Genomic DNA, 12,653 nt, shown 5'->3' on the forward strand with positions numbered 1-12,653 from the left:
TTGGGGTAGTTGTGGTATGTTTTGAAAGAAAGGAAGGAGGGAAAGGACTTGTCAATAGAAAAAAGAAAGTAGTTCTTATTTCTTGTTTCAAATTTAGCTGAATAACAGAGCACCCAAATAAATCGGCTTCACATGTGTTTTATTAGTTCTTATATCTATAGAGTGAGTAATTCTGTAGATCTAAGTTTGGCTCAGATAATATGAACTGCAGCCATGGTTGGGTGGGTGGAGATTGTATTGAGTACTGACTGGTTCAGCTGGAAGGGTTCATTTTTCCTCCATATAGCCCTTCATCCACCTACAGGAAAGCACCAGATTACTGTCGCACTGGCTCAGCAGGGTTTCAAGGGAGTGAACAGAAGAATGTAAGGCCTCTTGGCCTAGCCACAATATCTCTTCTACCATATTCTGATGACCAAGGAAGTCCCAGAGCCATCCCAGATTTTTTTTTTTTTTTTTTTTTTGGTGCTTTGAGCAAACTCAGATCCTTCCGCTTGCGCAGCAGGTGGCGAAACCACTGAGCCAAATCCCCCGCCCCTGATTTAAACAATGGGAAAGCGGACTTAATTTTTTGAGGAGTTACAAAGTCACTAAGAAAGTACATAGATTAAGAAATGATGGAGAATTTGTGCTACTTTTAAAATCTATCACAAGTCATATGGGAGCGATAGCTTTGTTATAAACAAAATGTCAAGATAAACCAAATTATACATCTAATTAGCTTTATAAGAATGCATTTTGTGACTTTGTTGGAGTATGAATTAGAATAGATAGATTTTCCTTCATTTTCTCCAATCTGTCCTTGTTTTCTGGCTTTGGGAAGAGCACTGATAAATTCCTTAGTGCACCAGATTACTCAGATAGACTTCATTAAGTGTGAGTAAAGGAGAGATTCTTTTCCTACAGCATTCAATAATAAAACATTTTGGTATTCCATCAGTCATAGGTACAGCTCAGAGAGGCAGGTAAGGATAATTCTGTGAGATTATGAATGTGAGTGAGCAAATCCTCAGACAAGATTGATTCTGTGAGCCTACACAACAGTGCTACATGAAGCCGTGATAAGGTCCCAGAGAGTTTTGTCCTACAGATTCCAGGAAAAATGTGTAAAAACAGCCAAAAGCTGGTAGCACAGGATAACTTTGACAGAACCTTGGAAATTGAGAAAGCCCAAAGGATCACACAAATGTTTGAGTTTACAGAAAAAGAAAGGGAACTTTGTTCATGGTAAGCTTTGAAAAAATTGTTGCATACTGGGGGGGGGGGGGGGGGGGTTATAGGATACCAGTTTAAAGTCTAAAATAGTGTGATTAATTAGTTTCTATTATGGGTTAGATGGAGCGATGACATCTTTCCTGGACTGCAAGCACCTAAAACTCTGAGAGACAGGAAACTACATCAGCAACAGCAGTAACTGCAGATCCAGGAAAATGAAGCAAACCACTACTACTACTACTTTCTTCTTCCTCCTCCTTCTCCCCTCCTCCTCCTTCCCCCTCTCCCTCCCCCTCACCTTCCCCTCCCCTTCCCCCTCTCCCTCTCCCTTTCTCTCTCTTTCTCTCTCTCTCCCTCTTTCTATTCTCCCCTCTTGGCCAAGAAACCAGCTGAAGTCATAAGAATTTCATGATATAGCACAGATTTCTAGATGGAAGACTGAAGAAGAGAGCCCATAAAACCAGGGAACACCAAGAATATCATAGCAAGGCAGAGGCTTAGAAAAACAAAATCATGTTGTTGAGAACACCTGGGATCAACACCAAACTGCTCATGTGCGAGTATAATTCTAACAAAAAACAAACCAAAGACTCTGAAAGCTGAACCAAGGTAACAGCTACCAGTAAGTTTCCAGCCTGACAACTGTGGACACAAGATGGGACACATCTAAGCAGCTTTGCAAAAGAAATTAACATTGAATTTGTACTCATAAAAACTCGATCCAAATTTGTGGTTTGAATCTAACCAGGTAAATTATCCATTTAAAAAATTTAATTCATAGAATTTAAACTCATAATTTAATGATATAATATTTAAAAATCCAGAATATAATTTAGAACAACTTGCCATAGGAAGAATTAGGGGGGAAATGTTTTTAAATTTCCCAAATAAATATTAGTAAGTTCCCTTTAAATAGATAGAAGTATAGAAAATATTTGAAAAAAATAAAAAGTATAAATCAGAACCAAACAGAAATTTTAGAACTTAACGAAACTATAAATTAACTCAAAGGAAGAAAGAAAATAAAGCTTACTAATAAACCCAACCACAAAATAAAAATAACAAAGGAAACTGAGAAAGTCTCCCAGACTCTAAGGAACTTTGATTCATTGATCAAGCATTCATGTCATTGGTAGCCCAGATGGAGGAAAATACTATACCACATTGAAGAAAAAGAAAGATATTTGAAGAAATAATGACTAAAGACCTCCCAAGATTTGAAAGGTATAAACCTACAGATTCAAAAAGATTCTAACTTTCAAAAAGTGGAAATGCAAAGAAATCCAAATCTGGACACAAATGCCTAGTCAGAATGGTGGCATAGGCCTGTAATTTCAGCTACTTAGGAGCCTGAGGGAGGAAGACCCCAAATTAAAGAAATTTAGTGAGACCTCGTCTCAAAATTAAGTATATAAAGGGCCAGGGATGTACTTCAGTGCTCCCTAAGTTCAAGTCCAGCATTGAAAAAAAAAAAAAAAAAAAGCCAAAAGTTAAGAGACAAAGAAAAATTCTGCAGGAAAAAAAAAAAAAATCTCAGGAATCAAAATGTTTCAAATACATTCTAAGATAAATGAAAACTAGGGCCTGGGATTTAGCTCAGTGGTTCCAGCGCCTTCCTTGCAAGTGCAAGGTCCCGAGTTTGATTCCTGGTACAAAAAAAAAAAAAAAAAAAGAAAGAAAAGAAAACTAAGAGAATCTATTGTCCTTCCCTAAAGAATGACAAAAGGTATTTCTTAAAATGTAATGGAAACTAGAAATATCAGTATTAGAAAATAGAAACAAAAATGGTAACTATCTGGGTAAATGTATTAGACTGTTCTTTACATTTGTGGCTGGCTTCTTTCGTCAGCATGATGATTTTCAGATTCATCTATCATGTTGCTTAAACCACAGTTCACTCTTTTTTATTGTTGAGTACTATTCCATTATGTGAATATATCTCATTATCTTTATCCATTCACTTATAGAACTGTTGAGTTGTTTCCAATTTAAGAAAATTATGAATAAAGCTGCTGGAAAAAAATAAAATATATAATGTATACAAGATGTGATTTAAAAAACCACGGTGAATGTTTATATTTTCAAAACTATTACAGTAAAAGACACATGCCAATAATCCCCCTAGCAGTACTTCCCCTCCCTTCAAATACATTTGTCTTATCCTTCTTGTCACTTTCTGAATCAGTTCTGAAAATCCACTTTCAATGTGCTGTCATGGCTGCCTCAATGTACTGAATCAATTCAAAATGTTTACTTTTCATGGTTGTTTTATCTTTGGGGAAGAAACAGAAGTCTCACAGTGCCAGTCTCACAGATCCAGTGAATAAGGTGGATAAGAACACACTGTAATGTTTTAATAAGCCTCCCTTTCACCTGTATAGAATTCAGCCTAGTAAAGATACTCATTGAAGAAAACTTCCATAATTGCTTCAGAAAGTGGTAACAATGATAGGAAAAATGGGTTTGAAATGAGGGATAGTATTTTGAGTGAGAATAATGGCAATGTGTCTTGTATGTAATAATTTTTAAAATTTAAACATTAACCATATATGTGTGTATACATATTAAAAACTATGACATGGATAGGGATTGCAATGGAAGTAGAAGCAGCACATGAGAAAACTACAAGCTAAAGAGTTAAAGGGGAGGGAACTATATGGTGATCAGATTTCTCTCAGAAGCAGAAGCAGAAGGATTATCACAAGTTTGAGGCCAGTTTAAGCTACATAGCAAGACCTTATCCCAAAAAAGTTTGGGTTTTTTTTTTCTAAATTCTACTTGGAGTAATATATATTACTAAATAAATATACATATGTATATATATATATATATATATATGCTAAATAAACTGTGTTAAGTGTGTATTTTATAATCCTTAGAGCTACCTATGAAAACCTGTAAAACATTTTAATAAAAGTATAATAGATAAGTGAAAATTTAATAATACAAAAGTGTTCAAATGATCAAATAGCATACAAGAAAAAAAAACAAAGACATGGAAAACACAAACCACATGCAGAAAGGATGTAATAAAATAGTAGTTCTAAATATATATATATTGATAAATACATTAATTATACCTGACCTAACACAAAACCTAAAACAGAGATTATCAGGAAGGATAAAAAAGATGAGCCTTAAGTATCTGATGTCTATAAAAATCACACTTCAAATACATAGACAGGATGAAAGTATATAACATACAAACATTAATCTACACAAAGCCAGAATGATTATGCTAGTCTTAGATAAGAAATAATCAGAGCACAAATGTTTACCACAGATAAAGATGGATATTGCAAAATGATGTATCAGTTCACTATGAAATTTTAACAACCTTAAATTAATGTGTATATACCTAAAAATAAACTCTTTTTTCTGTGTTGAATTGTCCTTGTAAGTATATGAAAACAAAAGGAATACTAATACCAAGTGCTTCTAAAGATAAGAAGTAACTGGATGTTGCATATTGCTGATAACAATGAAAAATGAGACAGCCACTCTATGAAACAATTTAGAAATTTCCTGTAAAATTAAATACACACCTACTATCAATCGAGCAATCTCAATATGTAGTAGGTATTTAAAAACTAATTTATTTAACTTAATCATGAAAGTTTATTACAACTCTATTCATAAATGCCAAAATCTGTAAATAACTCAGGTACTTTTTAACAGATAAATGTTTAAATAAATAACTGTACAACCATGCAGTGGAATATTACTGAACAATAAATAAAAAACTACCTCAACAACACGGGTGAATCTCAAAGTAGCCAGTCTCAAAAATTGACACACTGCATAGTTTCATGCATAAAGCATTCTTGAAACAACAGAAACCTGAAAGATATAATGAGGATGAATAGATCAATAGTTACCACAGGTTAAGTGTGGGGAAAGAGTTGAACACAAAAGAATAATACAACATAATTGTTGCAGTACAGTGAAAGTTTCCTAATTGTGAGTGTTGTACAAATATACTCATATGTTATAATTCATAAAACTGTACACTAAAAGCTAATCTTACTGTAAGTTCATTTTGAAATAGTGCTGAAACATATAGCTATATTTAATGCCATTTCATAAATTATTCTGCTAACTACTATCTTTGAATTTTAATATAATGCCATTAAATTTTGTCTTGATTTGTCCACACATATCTCAAGTTTTTATTTTCATTTTCCTTCATAAACATACAGCAATTTGCAATCAAATTGATCTGCTAGTTTAGAAAAATTAAAGTTTAAAACTAGAGTGGAGTAACATGAAGATATTCAGAAACTTATAGTTACATGAAAAAAACACATAAGCCCCTCTGTATCAGTGCCAGACACAGACCAAGGTCCCTTTAACAGAATATGAAGGGCTGCCTTGTACTTTTCTCTATGTAACCCTCCAACTCAGTATACTAAACATTGAAGATCTATTTTTACATTTGAAGAAACTGAGGCTCAGGAAGATGAATTAATTTAGAGTTCAAGACACAGAATAATCATAGCTCTTCCTAATTTCAATGTTTTTAGCTTTTTATTGAAAAATAGGACTCATTTTAGCACAAAAATAGATTTATATTTTAATAATTGTATATTTTGTCTAAATTCCATGTAACTTTTTGCAAATTAAAGTAGGGGACTTCTAGGAGATGCCTATGGTGGTGGTCTAGATTCATAGGAGGAATCATTACCCCCCACTGACACTCAGCTTGGAGGAGGGGCTTAGGTCAGGGGTGGGATCTGCTCATCATCTTCATCCTAGGGCAGCAATTACAAACTGCATTCGCAGGACTAGCTGTCTTTACTAACTACATTTAAATATAAATCTGGGAAACCTCAGAGGAGCATGTCTGCCTTTGCCATTTTAGAATTTGAGCCAAGAGTCAATCTAAGTGTTCTGCTGGACAGATAACAAAAAGGCTTTTCTGAAATAAATCTTTAAACTTTTCTCTGCCTGGGAATTACTTCCACTAGAGACCCCACAGAGTATAATAATGCTGTCCAACTAAAATGGTTGGTATATTACCTCCAGGAAACCAGCCCACAGAACAGTATCAGATGACTTTGCCCATACCTGGAGATGAAAAGCTCCATGTTATTTGCTTTGTTCATTTTCTTAATTGCAAAGTAAAATATATCACAAATGCAGTATTTTAAAAATACTTGAAGCAAAAGAAAATTGCTTATTCTATTACCAATTGAGCATATTTTTTCAGACCTTCTCTATAATATTTTACCAAATTCTAGTTATGTGATATAATACTTCAAATCTTAACTATTTAATATATATTTTAAGCATGTGCTCACATCTTTAAATACTCTCTTTAGCAGAATTTTTTCAACTACTCAACAATATCCCATCATATGAATACACACTAATTTACCTTCTGTTATTTATTGCTTACTCATTGTTCAATACTAATATTCTGTTATTAAAATAATACAGTGAACAATAGTGTTCATAATACTGTGTGACTCTTTCATTACAGTATATTCTAGTGACAAACTGCTGCAAGGAGGATTACTTGGTAAGTTGACATCTACCACCAAATTGGTTGCCAGGACTTCTGTGCCAATTCACAGGCCAACAAGCATGCTACATGAGCATAAATATTTTCCTCAAATCTGGCTAACAATAGGCATTGCAGGGTGGCATGCTATCTTTATATTATTCTGTGTTTTCTATTTCCTGTTATTATTTTTTAACAATTGCCATTTTTCACAGAACAAGTAGTATTTACTATAATATTATAAATACATTTACAAAATTATAACCTACTGTTTAATACAATTTATGTTGAACCTGTTTTGTTGTTGTTTCATTCTTCTATTAAACTAATTTTCCTACTGAATAGTTAATTGAACTTTATATAGTGAAATTTCTCACTTCATCTTTTGATCAACTACTTCCCACTTCAACTCTTCCAAAAGGCGTTTGTGCACATACAAGCAAATAAATTTACCCTTATTTATCATTTTTGCTCTTACTGTCACTGTTTCACTCAAGCCCCTTGTACCTAAATCATTTGACATGTGTATAAGTAAAGTAATTTCACAAACAATGCATGGGATTACCTGTTTGCATACATCTTTATTACCATAGTTTGTTATCAAAACTCTAAAAATATCTTTCTTGTATAATGAATTAAAAGTGATATTTTCTTAGTTTTCTTTTGCATTTCTCTTATTATAACAGATGCTTAGCAACTCTTTATATATTTAAAAGCCATTTTATCTCATTTAGATAATATTAAATATTTATTCAAATGTACTTTGAATCAGGTAGTTCTTTTGCTTACTGATTTCTAAGAGCTGTTTGTATAGTTGGAGATTTATCCCTTGCTTGTAATGTGAGCTGCAAATATATTTTCTAACTTGACATTTATTTTTTGACCTTGTTTCTTATGGGGGTTTTTTATAGTCAATTTAATCAGCCATTTCTGTGTTGACTTTTGATATATGAGTAACAGCTAGAAATGACTTTGTTATTCTGAAATTATAAAATAATTTTATGTTCATCTCTAACAACTTTGTGGTTTCATTTTTGTGTGTTTTTGAATTTTTATCAAAGTCTAAAATATATACATAAATTCATGTAAACCAAGAATGTAAAATGGATTGAATTTTCAAAACTGAATATGCTGATGCAGTCACATCAAGAAACATAACATTAACAAGACAGTAGAAACTCCCTTGTGAGTTCTCTTAGTCACAGACACCCACTGCCAAGAGGTTAAACACTGCCTTGGCTTCTGAGACCGCAGCCAGAACTTCTTGCGGAGGTTCTTGCACTTTTCATTTCCAGACTGCCTAGTCAGTGTTCAATGCTGCACAATTGTTTCTCAAACATACTCATGATGATCAGAATAATTACTCATATTGCCAATAGAAGTGACCTTGTACCCACAAAGGACACTGGCCAATTTATACTAGGGATTTATGGATGAACTAGGCCTTGGCAAAAATGCACAAGACACTGTGAAGAAATCAAGTATATCATATTAAAGATCAAAATAAAATTCAAAAAAACTGCTTTCTCCACCTCTGCAAGATAATCTTCATTGTCATGGAATGTATGGTTTCTGGATCTTTTTCTCTAATAAATAGAAACTCATCCCTTTATTAACACCTGGTATGCCACAAATGAGACAAAATACTTAAAATGTATTTTTTAATATCCCTGTAACATGCACAGCAAACACTAGAATTTAGAAAGGCTTAATGATAAGACTTCCAAAGAAAGGCAAGAAAATGAATTTTGAAGAAACAGAAAGTAAGTCACTACCAATCATGTAAAGTAGGGAAAACAAACAATTAGGGGGTAACAAATAAATGAAGAAACCAAACAATAAGTATAAGAAAAGGTCAAAATGTTGGTTTCGGGTAACTACAAAGGAAGTGGTACATATTTTGTCATAAAATATAATGCAAAATTGAGAGACAAAAATGTATGTTTCAGCATATACTATTTCTTTGGGTAAATTGGAATGATTAAAATTTATAGACTGGAGATTTAGGATGATGAGAAAATCTGAAGGGTAAATTCGGAGAAGTAGAGCCTTTGAAAAAATTCAACAATAGAAATTTTACTTCTTTTACTGTATTGACAGTTCTATTCCAAAGTTGCCTATAACCTTCTGATTATTAAAATCCTTTTTTTTCTTCTTAGTGATCACTTTACTTGATCTCTCTCTAGCTTTTGATGCTATTGATCACTATCCTTGAAAATTGTACCATCCTTTGACTTTTGTGAAACTACAGTTTCCGTTTCTCTTAACACTTCTGTTGCATTCTCCTCTGTGTTTGGCTCCCTCCGCAGTAGTAGAACCTGTCCCCAGAGGCTACTGAAGAAGTGATCTAAGGAAGAGGATTAAAGACAAGTGAAGACTTCCTCGCTTATTCATTTGGTCTTCCTCAATTTGGAAGGTAGTACACAACCTCTAGGAGTAAACCAACATAAAGCGTTGGAAGTCATTAGCAGACAACATTCACACAGGTGGAAGATGTGTGCATCAGGCTTCTTTGGGAATCTGGTATTTTCCCTGATAAAGCTGCACATGAGAAGTTGAAATTCCCTCAGCTAAATGCCTCAGAAATCCGACTATATCCATCTCATTCCAACCATTAGGTAAAAGAAATGGTATCTGGGGAGTGAGCTTGTGGCGTTTCGCTGAGGTGAAGCAAGGTTCTTAATAAGAAGTATCTACTAGACTTCAAGATTTCAGAAGAGATGAGAATATGTTGCCGTTTTCAGTCAAGCCTATAGGCAAGCAGACTGACAGACCCATTAAACCACAGAAATTTACCTGTTGAGAAACATGATACAAATACTAGGAAAAACCTTCTCTTCTGCACTAAGGGTAGGACAATGTCACAAGTTAAAAACTCTTACTCCTTTGATGCTCCCTTGGACTTCATCAATTTTACATCTTTGGATTATGAGGAAGATACAGAAAATGTAGATTCATGGTTCGAGGAAAAGACCAATTTAGAGAATAAGTTTCTTGGGGAAAATGGGACAGGAGAGCCTTTTCAGAACAAAATTTCCTTGAGAAAAGCAAATCTTCAGCAAGCTAGTCTCATACCTTTGCGGCCAGTCGAGAACACTTAATACAAAGAGGTAGAAAAAGTAAATCTTATGGAATGTTCTAAATCATCAAATGCTTGTTGCACCCTGGAAGTTGAGAGAACCAAATCAAGAAATACTCCAGCCCAGCCTCAGAGGATATCTTTTAGACTCTCTGCCCAGAAGAATTTGGAGAAGAAAGAAAAAAACCATGTTCCGATGAAAGCAAAGAGATGTGCCACTCCTGTAATCAGTGAAATTCCACCTTCCAGAAAAATGAAAATTTCTCAAAACAGAAAGGATTCAGAGGAAAAGGAAGAAGGCAGTGCTCAAGATACTTCCAAAAAGAATAAATTTTCCCCCAAAGAAAGCCAAGGGCAGACATACTATACTTCATGTACCAAATATAAAGCAGAAGGTTCTCAAAAGTACCGAGGAGCAAGAGTTGGAGAAGAGCATGAAAATCCGGCAGGAGGTGGTAGAAATGCAGAAAAAGAATGAAGAGTTCAAGAAACTTACTCTTGCAGGAGGAGGGCAACCTGTGAAGAAATCGGTGAACCAAGTAACCAAAGTAGTTGACTTCCACTTCTGCACAGATGAGCGAATCAAACAACATCCTAAGAACCCAGAGGAATATAAGGAAGTGAACTTTACAGCTGAATTGTGAAAGCATCCCCCTCTCCTGCTTGAGTGGCTAAGGGATGTACTATTATTAAGCCTTTCAACTTGTCCCAAGGAAAGAAGAGAACATTTGATGAGGCTGCTTCTCCATATGTGTCCCTGGAACAGCAAGTTGAGGCATTCCATAAATGAACCCCTAACAGATATCATTTGAGGAGCAAGAAGGAAGATATTAGCCTTTTATCCTCCAAATCTTCTGTGGCCAAGATGTCCACAGAGCCACAGACCCCTGTACTGCAAACCAAATTCTGAGCAAGGCCTGTGACCTGCAAAAGTACAGCAGAACAGGAGGCTGAAGAGCTTAAGAAACTGCAGCAATACAAATTTAAAACATGAGAAGTTGATTCCAGAATTCTTGAAACCTGTGAAACCACCCACTCAGCCTATTTGATTTGGAAATTGAGAAAATAATCCAGGAGCGAGAGTCAAAGAAGAAGCCAGAGGATGAACACTTTGAATTTCATTCTAGATCTTGCCCTACTAAGATCTTGGACGATGGCGTGGGTGTTCCTGAAAAGAAGGTACTTCCAATCACTGTTCCCAAGTCTCCAGCCTTTGCATTGAAGAACGAAATCTGACTGCCCACCAAAGAAGATGAGAAAGAGGATGAACCGACAGTGCTAAGAGCTCAGCCTATGCTACATTATGGGGTGCCGTTTAAGCCCCATATCCCAGAGGCAAGAACTGTAGAAAAATGCCCTTTCTCCTTTGATTCCTGGACAAAGAATGCCAATTACAGAAGGAGAAGGAAATAAAAGAATTGCAGAAAGGAGAGGTACCCAAGTTTAAGGCACTTCCCTTGCCTCATTTTGATAGCATTAACCTGCCAGAAAAGAAAGTTAATAATGTGACCCAGACTGAGCCATTTGCATTGGAGACTGACAAAAGAGGTGCTAGGAAGGCTGAGACACGGAAGCACCAGCTGGAGGAAGAACCAAAACAGCAGAAAGAAGCAACTTGCTCCAAGGCTCATCCAAACACTGTCATCTTTCAGGAGCCCTTTGCTCCCAAGAAAGAGAAATAATCAGTTGCTGTTCAGGAACCTTTTCTCAGTTGGCCACTGAGAAGAGGGCCAAGGAGCGACAGGAGCTGGAAAAGAGAATAGCTGAGGTGAAAGCCCAGAAAGCCCAGCAGCTGCAGGAAGCCAGGGAGGGGGAGGAGGAACAAAGATAGAGGAGCTGGCCAGTCTACGGAAAGAACTGGTGCACAAGGCAAATCCAATACACAAGTACCAGGCTGTGGAGATAAAGTCAAGCGACCCGCCTGACTGTACCTGTCTCTCCTAAGTTCCCCACTCAATTTCACTGCTGAACTAAGCTGTGAGCTCCAGATACTGCCTGGCAGCAGTAGCTGCTCATTACGTCACACCAGGCATGGATAGAGCTCATTTCTCCAGACTCACCGACCCATGCCTAATGGCATGCTGACAACTGTGGGGCCAGTTCTGTGGAGAAGTGTTTTCATACATTTTAAGGCTAAAATGAGACTCAACTAACTCATGTATGCCTTGATGAGACTTCTAGTGGTTTCCTTTAGACATCAGTTGACCCTCAATTAGAATTTCAAGTCTCTGCGTCAGCATAGTGCAATTTCTTTTTCCCTTTATCCTGTGTGTGTGTGTGTGTGTATTTTAATCAGAAAATAAAGATAGTTACATCTTGAAAAAATAAATGGTATCTGGACTATATTGAACTCAGAACTGGGTCTCAGATTTCTTCCTCTATCCTCCAAAGAATATTTGTAGGGATTCCTCAAGGTACCCTAAACAGCTCTGCTGTATGACTCAGACCACTGGAGGGAAACAAGATAAATCATTATCCTGAAAAATAAGAATGGTATCTGAGATTATGTAGAAAAAGTCTTTCTAGGTAAAAGCAGAATGGTTCTGAGATCACCTAGGACTGTTGGCATCTAAGCATCAGAAGAAGAAACAAAGATACATAGTGGGACTGAATCCCAATCGCAAAAGAGATGACAAATAGAAGCCAATGAAAGGGAAGAACTGTATAGAACTCTGTTTTCAAAAACGAGTGTATCTCAAGTCTGGTTCCTTTTCAACGGGACTGGGGCAAAGTCGGCGTACTAAAGACATCGCTAGAAGCACCAACCTGAGCTTATCTAGCTCTTCTTCTACCAAGCCTGCTTAGAAAAAAATGAGGGCAGGCAGGTCATGATTCATGGGAATAAACTCTGTACTA

At 35.8% G+C, this 12,653-nt stretch overlaps 1 pseudogene; it reads left to right on the forward strand.

Annotated features, from left to right (window-relative positions):
• The first annotated feature begins 9,513 nt into the window (after window positions 1-9,513).
• On the forward strand, window positions 9,514-12,000 carry LOC101721649 (targeting protein for Xklp2 pseudogene; annotated as a pseudogene).
• The last annotated feature ends 653 nt before the right edge of the window (window positions 12,001-12,653 follow it).

This window comes from Heterocephalus glaber, unplaced genomic scaffold (assembly GCF_053883595.1).
Source record: "Heterocephalus glaber isolate CG9 unplaced genomic scaffold, H.glaber_assembly_v1.0 deba00001472, whole genome shotgun sequence".
Lineage (NCBI taxonomy): Eukaryota > Metazoa > Chordata > Mammalia > Rodentia > Bathyergidae > Heterocephalus > Heterocephalus glaber.